This window comes from Panthera leo, chromosome A2 (assembly GCF_018350215.1).
Source record: "Panthera leo isolate Ple1 chromosome A2, P.leo_Ple1_pat1.1, whole genome shotgun sequence".
Taxonomy (NCBI): domain Eukaryota; kingdom Metazoa; phylum Chordata; class Mammalia; order Carnivora; family Felidae; genus Panthera; species Panthera leo.
The window spans coordinates 48,644,837-48,659,065 of NC_056680.1; the positions used below are offsets into that span (position 1 = coordinate 48,644,837).

Sequence of the window (14,229 nt, forward strand, 5' to 3'; positions counted from 1 at the left end):
GAAGTGGAGAAAAGATGCTGTGCACTAAATTTGGTATCTTATTTCTGTGTAATGAATAACAGTGTGGATTGCAGTCTGCATACAGGAGACTAAGACAGTATTGCTAAATGTGTCTCTCCACACATACCCTTCCTCTCTGCCCCTCTCCAAAATGCATAGAATTATTTAGAATTATGAGACCCTGGTCATGGTGGCCCTTTGCTTTGAAGAGAAATGACAGTGATAGCTCTGAATTACTTGTCCAAAATAAAGTTAAATAAATTATCTAGGCTATAGCCTGTATTTAGACAAATAATCTTTGGAACTTTAGATTATTTTGAGAAAAATGGTTCAATTAAGTAGTGCTTGTAGTAGATTCTTTTATGTTTATTTAGCTCAAAATGGAAGTAAAGGGTTCAGCTGTTTGGCCAGCTGGTTTTCATTGGGCAGATTTTGAAAAATGAGATAAAATTCTTGCACTTAGAAATTCTGGCAATAAATATTTAGACTTCCCCTAATGGAAATATTGGATGTAGTAAACATATATTTAAAAAATATATGCTTTGATGTTCCTGTAAAGTTCTTAATGCTAATGTTAGGTCCTCCATTTGGTTGTGAGTATTTCATCTAATCTAAATTGTTATTGACTGGAGTAGTTAACTAATCATAAAAGCAAACAAACAAACAAGGTGATAGAAACAGAGGTCCTTTTCATAAGGAAAGATGTCATAAATCTTGAAGACATGGTTTTGAATATTTGACTCAGACTACAGATATACCCAGAAATGTAAAGCATTGGCATGTATCTGCACATGGCTACTGGAAGGAGGCCAGGGCTTGTGTAAATCCCATGATTTTAAGTCAGTACATTATCATTAGCTCTAATTTGAATAATTCACTGGAAGCATTACTTTTCCTTCTGACTGAAATATTCTTACTCTTAGTACCTTTGACTAGATAACTTTTGATCGTTCATAGGTCTCATCCTAAATGCCATTTCTAGGTTAATATAAACTTTCCCCAAATTGCCTTGGTTCTATTTGCTTGACCTTGTATTTCTAGTGTCTTTTCCCAAAGCACTTGTTACATGGTAGTATAATTTGTTGGTGGTGATGTTTTCTATTTTGCCCCCTAGACTCTACTAGGGGATCATGTCCGTCTCATTCACTACTGCTGTCCCAGCTGCTGTGTTTCCAAGGGAAACGTACTTAATATAATTCAGTTAGAAATTTTCTGATTAGGAAAGAAATCCTATGTTCTTGTATCATGCATGCCATGATTTGTAGGAGTCATTAATAATCGACTTCATGCATTTCCAAAGAAATACCTAATCACTTTTGATAATTGTGTTTTTATTTCTTTCTTTGTTTCTTTGACTTCTGCTTTGACCCAAATGCTAGAAGCCAATTTAGAGCAATAACTAAAATATGAGTGTAAAAGCCAATAGACAAGACAAGTTAAAGAGAAAATATGGGTAAAATAGTAAGATGAAACTCAGAGATAAAGTTCAGATACCATCTTATTCTATGTTATTGCTGCAAGTGGGTCTCAAATTTAATGCTGATCTTTTATGCTGGACAAAGCAAAGAGCACTACTCATTTTGTTACAAAATTTACAGTGTTCATAAGGTCAAAATCATGTTGATTGTCCGGTAAGGGACAGGAACAAGACAAATGTTTGCTCTGGATCTTTTATAAAGAGCTATATTTTCTAGACAGGTCAGTGGTGAATTTCATATGGCTGTTTATTCCTAGTGTCACTTGGTGAAAACTTAAGATATAATATCAGAGTCTGCTGTATAATGACACTGCAAAAAGGAAAAGCCTTTATGGTAATATGGTATCAACTCCCAGCTCATAACTTTAGCTAAACATACATTGAAATAACCCAGCTCAGAAATAAAGATTGTATCCTCAGCAGCCATTTCAGATGAGATCCTTCAATTGGAGAGCCTTTGAATTGGGGATGAGAGTAACTAAAAAGCCAGCTGCAGAATTGCAAGAAAACACTGAGGGTTTAGGTAATTTCTTGCAGATTAATTTTCTTCCTATAAGTATTATAATATTATGTACTTACAGTAAACTTAATCGAAACCGTTGCATTTGTGCAATTAATTTAAGTGAATTCACTCATGTGCTTAACAGACACCCCTGCCCCACCCCTAAAGAAAAAAAAAAAAAAACAGAGAAGGGGGAAGAATTGCAATTTAAGTGGCATGTAGTACCTTTACTCACCAATGTATACATTGCTTAGAGAAAACTTGAGTGGGGAAACATGATTCCATTGCTTCTTCAGCTGTGTTCACTTATGTGGCCTCGTAATATGAGCATCTTGCTACCCCAAATGTGACTTCAGTAGATAGAGATACATATTCATATGCCACTATCTCTACAGTAATCCAACTGCCTCCTCTGATATTCAAAGAAACACCAATATATTCTAATTCAGAACCATAAAAAGGAGCAGAAAAATTTCCTTTATTGGAACTTCTTGAAAGTATACATGCTTAGGGAATTTTTAAGGGTAATTTTAATATTTTTAAGTTTATTTAGTTTGAGAGAGAGAGAGAGAACGCATGAGTGAGCAGGGGAGGGGCAAAGAGAGAGGGAGGGAGAGAATCTCAGTCTCACGAATCGTGAGATTGTGCTTTGAGCCAAAATCAAGAGTCGGAAGCTTAACTTATTGAGCCACCCAGGCACCCAAGGGTAATTTTAAATGTCTACTTTTTCTCTTGTCTGATGACTGTGGAACCTGGTCCTTAAAGATACAGGTCCATGTGCATGTGTAGGAGGGGTGGCATGGCACAGAGATAAGCAAGCCCTGTGGTGTCAGGAACATGTAGGTTTGAGTTAACAGATGCTATTACTTTCATGCTGTAAAACTTTTGATACATGATTTAACTTTTCATGTCTCTGATTCCTCATGTAGAGAATGCAGTTAGTACCTGATTCATCAGGTTAGTAAAGTAAATAACATCATATATAGGGAATCACGTAACACCCAACAATACCAGATTATTATTAATGCATCACACCAGTTCTCTATAAATTAGTAGAGTTATTTGAGTTATAAAAATTTGAAAATAATGCAAGTGATAGATGACTTTTGCCTTTAGTTATAGCTACAAGGTTATATATATATGTTATATATATAATTATATAATATGATATAAATTACATATATATATATAATAGTGAGTTGCTATTTTTGATAATATGCTTTCATTATATAAGAAGCATAAGAAGAAGGGGCGCCTGCGTGGCTCAGTCAGTTAAGTGTCCAACTCTTGGTTTTGGCTCAGGTCACAATCTTTTGATTTCGTGACTTTGAGCCCTGCATTGGACTCCAAGCTGACAGCCTAGAGTCTGCTTGGGATTCTCTCTCTCCCTCTCTCTCCCTCTCTCCCTCTCCCTCTCTCTCTGCTCCTCCTCCACTCATGCTGTCTCTGTCTCAAAATAAATAAATAAACTTTAAAAAATGCTTGAGAATCATTAAGAAAAAGAAGTTAACTGTTCAAATTGTCCTATGTATGTAATGTGTGTGTGTGTGTGTGTGTGTGTGTGTGTGTGTGTGTGACAGAGAAAGAGAGAGCGATGAGAGTGAGGGATGTTTCTATGTACCGCTAGCAGGCTTGAAGGGGTTACTTCATAACCATTCATAACCATAACCATTTGACTTTGAAGATTATGCTTCTTCTCTTTTATAAATGTCTTTAAGAGTTTCACCCTTTCAGAATACTTTAGTTCCAAAATTTACTTTAGATTTAAGTCCTGAAGCAGAGGCTACTTGTAGAACTACCGCTTGAGGTGTATCTACCATGCCCATATTCAAGAACATGGGTGAGCTCTCCTTTACCATACTCTGATAGCACAAGTGAAGACAATGATGTTTGAAGAAAGAAGCCATCCTTCAACAGGAGGCCAAGTAATTTGTTTGGAACATGGAAACCTAGGCATATATCTTCTCTATGCTGTCAAGGAAAATCTCAGTAATTCTCCTCTCATGTAGTTGTGGGAAATTGAAATATACATAGATGCGGCTCCTTGTTGAAATTTCAGAGAGGACCGTAACATGATTTTCTCAGATGATGAGATTTTTTGTTGAATAGTTATACTTGCACAAATTGCCCTGTGTGTTTGAATGAATGCACATGCAACAGCAATGAAAGCAATTTATTGCTTAATATCACAAGGAATGAGACAGTTCACTCTCAATCCACTTTAAAGTTCAGGTTGATGTAATAACCTAAATAGCCTAAAGTAGAGATACAGATGCCTCTAAGTGAAGGTAAAAGTAAATACTTATGAGAGTATTTACACCATTAGTATATTCCAGATTTTTGAAGCAAATTCAGTTCAAGGATTATGAGAGTAAGGACACCACATGTGATTCTTAGACTTTGCGAGACAATTTTCAGGAGAATCCCATGACCATTCCTTCACAATATGACACAAATAGTAATGATTTACTACTGCCATGGTATCATGATATATGTCAACTTTTCAAAACCTGAAATAACAGTTGAACTATCCTTTGGGTATTTCATGCCAATCACTTAATTAAACAGATATTTCAATTTGTCTTATAAAGTAATTACCATTCTTATTCAGACCAACTGTAGAATTTATTTTTATTTAATACTTTATTTTAGCCTAGAATATTTTTTCCTAGAATAATTTTCTAGAATAATTAGGTGAGACTTAATTGACAATTAATAACTTTTATACAGCCCTTAGTCTTTTAAGATCTCAGAACTAGTTGCTTATTACAGGATTCTGTGCTCTCTGTCTTCTGAAATGCAACATTCTCCTTTGTTGTGTATGAATTGTCAGTCTTCCCCATCCTCCCATAACCTCTATGAGGTCAATGATTTTTGCCTTACACCCCTATCATCTACTGCAGTATTTGACATATAAAAGGCATTTAATAAACATTTAAGGGAAGGAGAGAAGGAAGGAGGAATTGCATTTCTTCCTTTGCCCTTTAGAAAAACAAAGCCTGTAGAAGAAGCACTTTTGACATAAAATTTCATGATATATAATTTTGTGACTTGTGGGTCACACGACATTCTTCTCTCTTATGATCCCCCCACAAAACTTAAAGCAGTATGATGCAACAATCTGTAATTCCCAATGCCTCCATCTAAGGTGAATTTCAGGATAAACTTTCCTTTCCTTTCCTTCTTCCTTCTTTCTTCTTCCTTCTTCCTTCTTCCTTCTTCCTTCTTTCTTCTGTATGCCTGTCTCTGTCTATGCCATGGTGACTATAGAAAACTTAGAGGCATTTTTATATGTAGTTACAGTATTTCCTGAATGAAGTGTTCAGTGGTCCTAGTTTAAATACAGGCATTAAACATTCAAAGTCTAAATTTCAAAATACAAAATCACAAGGACTCTCATGGTATCATTTATCTTTAGTTGTCCTTAAAACTGAACTATAAATTCCTGAAGAAGAGACTTTATATTTATTTTATTTTATTTTTTGGATTTTCTTTGGTTAGAACAACATTTAAAAAATTTTTTTAACGTTTATTTTTGAGACAGAGAGAGACAGAGTATGAACGGGGGAGGGGCAGAGAGAGAGGGAGACACAGAATCAGAAGCAGGCTCCAGGCTCTGAGCCATCAGCCCAGAGCCCGACATGGGGCTCGAACCCACAGACCGTGAGATCGTGACCTGAGCTAAAGTCGGACGCTTAACCGACTGAGCCACCCAGGCGCCCCACAACATTTTAAATTTTAACTCATACTCCATTTATTAGCACATCTTAGAGGTGACCCCTTAGCCACATCATCATTACCATTTAGTTCTGGGCCACATTTGATTCACCTTCGTGCATAGCCACAGCTATCCATGCCTCCAGAGTAGCCCCTCCAATAGTATTCATTCAGCTATAATGATAATTTTTCTAAAATACTAAGAAAGCCATTTCATTATCGTCTGTTGCCTCTCTTTCCCCAGAGGGTTAAGTAAAAGATCTAGGATGGCATATAGCTTCTTTCTAATCTAGTGTCTGCTTTAATCACCAGTCTCATTCCCATACTATCCTTGCCCACTTGTATTACCATACAAGCCTCCATATGTACTCTCTCTACCTGCCACACAATCAACCTTCTGTGACTATCAGGAGGCTCTGTTCCATTGCAAATGCTATGCTTCTGCATGGGCTGCCAGATAACTCCAATTTGTTTTTTTTTTTTTTTTTTTTTTTTAAACTTAACACCTTGGGAAAAGCTATCCCTGACTTAATCTTTCTTCATGATCCTATTTTTGATTGCTGTGTATACATTTGTCTATTTTAACAGCACTCCATTTTAAGTCTACCTCCCTGAATAAATTCATAGAGAATGCCCATCTGCACAAGTCTTGAGGAGAAAACAAGCCTGCATACTGCTATAGAGCTAAAAGGGTCAGGGGTCAGGTATTCATCTTCCCAGCCTCCCCTGAAGCCAAGGCATAGCCATGTAACCCAGTCTTGGCTAATCAGATATGCCCACCATAGATGAATCAAGAGTTGGGGCACAAAGAAGCAGGAGCAATGGAAAAACCCATGTTTTTTGCAACAACAGCAGTGTTACCCATGTTTCTGGGAGGGGAGGAGGTGTCCAGCATGAATGGGCAGCAGTAGTATAATCTCCAACTCCTCATTCCATGAGTAGTGGCAACAGTGCCCCAGCTAACTTAGTTCTGTGACACCTTTTTTGGCTTTGTTCCTAACAGCTCAGTCATCCTTTGTTTAGGCTCATTTTCTGTCTTTGACTCCCTGGCCTCCCACTGATTCTGTGGGTTGTCCAGCATAATTTCAGTAATAATAATTAAAATTTATAATTTATTTTCTACTTGATCTAGACAGGCTTTACCTCAGTTGTTTGGCTTTTACCTTCATTAATATAATTGAGAGTGAGTAGAACTCTCTTCTGTGAGTTCTGTAACAGCTTTGGTATATAACTCTGTCATGGAATTGATGTGTGTTACTGTAATCTGTCTAATTATCTTCTCCCATTATAAGTGTATTGAGGATAGGCATTATGTTGTATTTGTCTTTCAACACTCTATGCTCAGATAATGTCCAATATATATTACGTTCAATAAATCCACTTTGAATTTAAAAATTATTAATAATGGAAGAGATGGTGATTTCATGGCTGTAGTTGGTACCGTGAAACTGTTAGAAGTTTTTCCAATTTTGGCTTTCTAAACTTGTTATTAATCTGTTATAATAAACTGACTTTGTAGAAGGAAAGATCTGACATAAAAAATCTGCTGATTCACCTTACATTCATCCAGTGCATGTCTGAGTATTTTCTTTCTGTCAGATACTGTGTCAGATAATAGTTATAAATAATTATAGTAGTAAAAAGCAAAAAACAAAAATAATAATAATCCTTGCTTTCTAAGGTTAGAAATACATAAGTAGAGCCATGAAAAGAGCCTTGTTGGGGCATGCCGAAAGGGAGGACTCTGGAAGAAGGTAGATGCTTTGCTAAGCCTCAGAGTACTTAGGAGTTAGCAGATAAGGTTTACCTAACTGGGGTAATGAATGACATTTTAGGAGAAGAGAGTCGTATTAAAAACCCAAAAGAAAATTATCTAATGGTATTTTAAATTTTAAATGGTATAAGAAAAATAGCATTGCTTTGAAAAAAAAATTATGAGTCTTAAATTACTGTGATGTAAAATGTTCTCCCACACAACATGGAAACTATTGCAGAAAATGCTCTGGCTTTTGAGCCAAGAACTTCTGGTTCTGGTCCCAAGTCCTGTAGTAACTGACCAGGAGTCAGCATACTGCTCTTTGAGTTGTAAAGTCGGTGCATATTTGTTGAGAAAACTACTCTTTCCTTGTTCAGGCAGTTCTCAGATGCATATCAAACTGATTGCAAAGGATGGGTTTCTGCCAGGCAATAATAGACTGTCATTGTTGATGTGGGACTGGAAATAGATGATGACAGAGTAGTTTTGCTGCATGAAGGAATAGACACTGGAAAAGACATCTCAGTAATTCCTTCTCACCTCTTCTACATACTTTCATTGTACCTGAACATCATGGAGGTATATGAAAGGATCTGAAGATAGAGTGAACTCCTCCTTTTCTCACCTACTTGATATGATTACCATATGTTGCACATGCTTAGGAGAGAAAAGACATGGGATTGTGGTACTGAGATTAAAGATGAAGTGAAAAGGAACTTAGATCAACTTTTGTTGAGGGCTGTATTAGGCAATAGAATCTCTTGGTCAGTTGGGTAGAGGAGAGGAAGATTGTTGTTCTGGGGTAGTTTATTTTGGAAAGTAACCATGATTTTGCATAATATTATACTCACTGAACTTTAGAAACAGAATGCTTGATTTAGTCTCCCTACTTAGTAACGCCGCATTCAGCCTTCAAGTGAAGCTTTCTTTTCTCAGTCTTTACAAAAGTGTTCATTGGAAAAGACTCTCAATTTGATTCTCATAGGTTTTGAAGGATATCAAGAAGAGAGAGAGATTTCAGTAGAAAAAAATAGAAGAATATCAGTTAGCTTATAAAACTAGAAGGAAATATACAGAGTTCAAATGCTTTTTTGGCGTGCATATGTTTTGGTTGTGGGAAAGTAGAAACCTTGATTTTGAGTCCCATTAAGACCACACACAGTGGGGAAGAGACATTTCCCAATGGAATGTCAGTGACCTAACCAAAATTTGGGGAAGGTCATGGTCTAAAATATATTATCTTCTTGGTTGCCTTTTCCAGAGGCTTCCCGGGGTTTCATTCCACTGGGATAGGTAAGTAAGGGGGAAGAGAGGTTTAAACAGAATCCACGCAGAAAAATGCATTCATCAAAATGGTGGCAAGGATGTGGGCACTGGAAACAGTCAAATGGATAGTTCTGAAAAACAAATACTCTAGTCCAAGAAACCTTAGATTAATAATAATAGGTTGCTTCAAAATATCTATTTACTGGACTTCAGCTCCTTCCTAAATAATTTTGTATTTTGAACAACTTGATGTGTGTAAATGTAGCCTCTTTGAGACCTGCACAGTGGGATCTGTTTTCCTTTTATTTGACAAATGGATCCCTGCTGTTAAATCTTTCAAGAGATTATAGGTAATTCTACAAAGCTTTCCATCAGTTGCATTAGCACTCTCAGGCAAACTGAAGGATCAGTAGCTATCCTAAGCACAAACTACATTAAGATTTTGAAATGCTTTGACCTTGGGTAGCTCCAAATGTTCCTATTCCTGATTTTTTCACATTTCTTGTTACTCTTTTGGCTGGATATCTTAAATAGCAAAAATTTTAAACATATTGCTAATGATCATTAGATGACATTATTTGATTACATTAATATTTTAGAGTTTGCATTAACTGTCAAGTAAACTCCTTTTTAGATAGATATCAGTGGGATGCCATCACTCTTTTTAGGTCATACTGTCATGGTGACCCTTTGAGAAACTAGTATATAGTTACAACATAGATTTTTACACACAAGGGAAAATATTAAAAGAAAAGTTATCATGATAATGATATAGGTCTTAAGAGAATAATTAGAGCTACATATTAGAAGTGCCTAAATAAATGAATACTTAACTAAAAATGTCCACTTGCAAAAACGGTTTCTTTTTCTTAGAGTATTAGTGATCCTTTGCATTTAAATTTTTAAAAATTAAAAAAAAATCAATAATACACACGCAAACTTGGTGTATTTCTTATCAAAGAAGGTTAATTTCCTGGGAAAGATAAAGTTGTCAGAATTTTAACGACAGAAATTTTGATAAGTGATGACTAATTATATAGAAGTGTGTTGTTTTTGAACTCGTAATGCTAGAGGGTACAAAATTCTTTGGCATAAACATTGTTAATACTTACTTTTATATCAGGATCATGAGTGTTACTTTCTAAAATCCTGTTATATGGTAATGCACTTGGTACACATTTCACTCTCCACACTTTTGAGTAAGTAATGTTAATTTTGCTATCAGTCTCTTCTTATGGGTGTTTTGTTCAACAGTAACCAGGGAGGAACTAAGATAGGATGTAGAAACTGGAATGGCTTACATTAGACTCACAGATTGCATTCTTCTTGAGGGTTTGCATTATTTATTTATTGGGCTCTCACTATATTTTTTCCCAGCTTTATTTAGATATAATTGACATACAGCATTGTGAAAGTTTAAGGTATACAATGTGATGATTTTTAAACACCTATATATTGCAAAATAATGACCACTGTAGGGCTAGTTAACATCTGTTGCCTCACATGATGACCATTTTGTTTTGTGGTAAGGATATTTAAGATTTGCTCCTTAGCAACCTTCAGTTATGTAATACAGTGTTGTTAATTATAATCACCATGCTGTACCTTAGATCCCTAGCATTTATTCATCTTCTAACTGAAAGTGTACCATTTGACTGACATCTCCTAGCCACCTACGCCTCCCAACCTCTGGCAACCACCATTCTACTCTGTTTCTATGAGTTAGGCTTTTTACGTTCCACCTATAAGTGGTATCATACAGTATTTGTCTTTCTTTGTCTGACTTACTTCACTTTAGCATAATGTCTCCAAGGTCCATCCATGTTGTTGCAAATGGCAGGATTTCCTTCTTTCTAATGACTGAACAACAGTGAAGTACATATATATATATATATATATATATATATATATACTTATATATATATAATTTATATATATTTATATATATTATATAATATATATAATATAATATATTATATTATATAATTATATTTAATTATAATAAATATAATTAAATATATATAAATATTATATATTTTTAATATATATTAAATAAATATAAATATATTTAATTATAATTATAATTAATAATATAATATATAATAAAATATAATATATTTATATAATTTATATATATTATATATAGTAAAACCTTGGTTTGTGAGCATAATTCATTCTGGAAACATGCTCATAATCCAAAGCCCTTGTATATCAAAGCAAATTTCAAGAACCATTGGTTCAGTTGTGATCATGTGACATTTGGCCTCATGTACTACTCATATTGCAAGATATTGTTCCTTTATCAAGTTAAAATTTATTAGAAATGTGTACTCATCTTGCAGAACTTTCACAGAACAAGTTACTTGCAATCCAGGGTTTTACTGTATGTGTGTGTGTATGTGTGTGTACACACATATATATATATATATGATTATAAATATATAATTTTCTTTATCTATTTATCCATAGATGGACACTTAGGTTGTTTCCCCTTCTTGGCTATTATGAATAATGCTGCAAGGAGCATGGGAGGGCATACATCTCTTTGCAAGTTTGATTTTATTTCCTTTGGATACATACCCAGAAGTCTATTTGCTGGATCATATGATAGTTATATTTTTAAATTTTTTAGGAACCTCCATACTATTTCCTATGGTGGCTGTACCAATTTACATTCCCGCCAGTAGTGCACAGGGTTCTCTTTCCACCACATTCTCACCAATACTTTTCTCTTCTTTTTGATCATAGCCATTCCAATAAGTGTGAGGTGGTATCTCATTGCCATTTTAAAGCCTTTATTTATTTGCTTTTATTTTAGAGAGAAAGAGGGTGAGTGGGGGAGGAGGGAAGAGAGAGGGAGAGAATTTTAAGCAGGTTCCATTCTCAGCATGGAGCTCAACATGGGGTTCACTCTCATTATGTGAGCCAAAATCAAGAGTCAGAAGCTCAACTGACTGAACCACCCAGTCACCCCTCATTGCAGTTTTGATTTGCTTTCCTCTGATGATTAGTAATGTTGAGCATCTTTTCATGTACCTGTTGGCCATTTGTACATCTGCTCTGAAAAATGTATTTTCAGCTCTTCTGCCCATTTTTTAATCAGATTGTTTTTTTCTTTCTCCTTCCTGCCTCTTTTTCTTTCTTTCTTTCTTTCTTTCTTTCTTTCTTTCTTTCTTTCTTTCTTTCTTTCTTTCTTTCTTTCTTTCACTATTGTGTTGCATGAGTTCTTTGTATGTTTTGGATATCAAGTTGTTATTAGATACATGATTAGAAAATATTTTCTCCCATTCTGTAGGTTGCCTTTCAATGATTATTTCTTTTGCTGTGCAGAAACTTTTAGTTTGTTATAGTCCTACTTACTTATTTTTGCTTTGGTTGCTTATGATTTTCGATGTCATATCAAAAACAAAAAAACAAAAAAAAAACAAAAAACAAAACAAAACAACAACAGAAAACAGTGCCAAGACCAGTATCAAGGATATTTTTTTCTGTTTTCTTCTGGGAATTATATAGCTTCAGGTTTTTTGTTTAAGTCATTTATCTGTTTTGAGTTAAATTTTATGAGTGGTATAAGATAGACTCCATTTCATTCTTCTGCATTGGTTATCCAATTTCCCAGTACTACTTATTGAAGACATTATTCTTCATCCATTGAGTATTTTTGTCTCCCTTGTCAAATATTAATTGAGGGGGTTTATTTTCTCAGCTCTCTATTCAGTTCGTTGATCTGTGTGTGTTTTTAATGCCAACATTATACTCTTTTGATTACTATAGCTTTGTAATATAGTTTGAAGTCAGGACACATGATGCTTCCTGATTTGTTCTTTCTCAGGATGATTTGGACTATTCAGAGTCTTTGGTTTCACATGAATATTAGGATAATTTTTTCTTTTTCTGTGAAAAATGCTACTAGAGTTTTTTTTTTTTTTTAACGTTTATTTATTTTTGAGACAGAGAGAGACAGAGCATGAACGGGGGAGGGTCAGAGAGAGAGGGAGACACAGAATCTGAAGCAGGCCCCAGGCTCTGAGCTGTCAGCACAGAGCCGGACACGGGGCTCGAACTCACAGACTGTGAGATCATGACCCGAGCTGAAGTCAGACGCTCAACCAACTGAGCCACCCGGGCGCCCCTGCTAGACTTTTGATAAGGATTGAATTGACTCTAAACATGGTTTTGGACATTTTAACAATATTAATTCTTCTGACGTGTGAACATGGGATATCTTCCAATTAGCTTGTGTCTTCAATTTTTTTCATTAAATTCTTATAGCTTTGATTGTACAGAACTTTTACCTCAGTTAAATTTATTCCTATTTTATTGCTTATGATGCTATTATGAATGGGGTTGTTTTCTTTATTTGTAATTCAGATAGTTTGTTATTTTTTAATAGAACTGATTTTTGCATATTTACTTAATATCTTGAAACCTTACTGAATTTGTTTATTAGTTCTATCAATGTTGGTGGAGCCTCTAGGATTTTTATATGTAAGACCATATCATCTATAAACAAAGATAATTTTACTTGTGTTCCTATTTAGATACCTTTGTTTCTTTTTATTGCCTGATTGTTCTGTGTAGGATATATAGTACTATGTTGAATAGGAGTGGTGAGAGTGGATACCCATTTTTTGTTCCTGATCTTAGAGAAAAAGTTTTCAACCTATCACCATTGAATATGATTTTAGTTGTCAGCTTGCCATATTATTATGTTGAGGCATCGTCTCTCTATAACCAATTTTTTAAAATTTTATTTAATATACCCAATTGTTGAGAGTTTTATCATGAAAGGATGTAGTATCAGATGCTTTATCTGCATCTGTTGAGATTAACCATACGTATGCTTTTTTCCCCTTTTATTCTATTAAGGTAATGTATCACCTTTATTGATTTTACATGTTGAACCATTCTTGTACCCCCAGGAAAAATCCTGCCTGATTATTGGTATATGATCATTTTAGTGTGTTTTGATTTCAGCTTGCTAATGTTATTTATTTATTTATTTATTTATTTATTTATTTATTTATTTAGTCATTAATGTATACTTGACAAAAAATGTTACATTAGTTTCAGGCATACAACATATGTAGATTTGTTGAGAATTTTTTTCTATATCCATCAAGGATACAGGCCTGCATTTGTGTTGTAGTATCGTCTTCTTGCTTAGGTACCAGAATAATGCTGTCCTCATGAATTGAATTTGAGAATTTTCCATCGTCTTTAATGTTTTAGAAGAATTTGCATTAGGTTTTCATTAAATTATTGGTAGAAGTAACCAGGGAAACAATTTGGTACTAGGCTTTTCTTTTTTGGGGAGATTTTGATTACTTATTCAGTCTTCTTACTAATTATTGGCTTGTCAGATTGTCTCTGTGATTTGCTCTTGCTACGTTGTATGTTTCTAGACATTTATCCACTTCTGTGTCATCCAATTTGTTGGTACATTATTATCCACAGTAGTCTTTAAAGAACTTTATTTCATCTGTAGTATCATTTGTAATGTCTCCTCTT

General features: G+C 34.7%; 1 protein-coding gene across 1 annotated transcript in view; it reads left to right on the forward strand.

Annotated features, from left to right (window-relative positions):
- GRM7 (glutamate metabotropic receptor 7) overlaps nt 1–14,229 on the forward strand; it is a 735,854-nt gene that overhangs the window by 143,115 nt on the left and 578,510 nt on the right. The window lies entirely within an intron of this gene.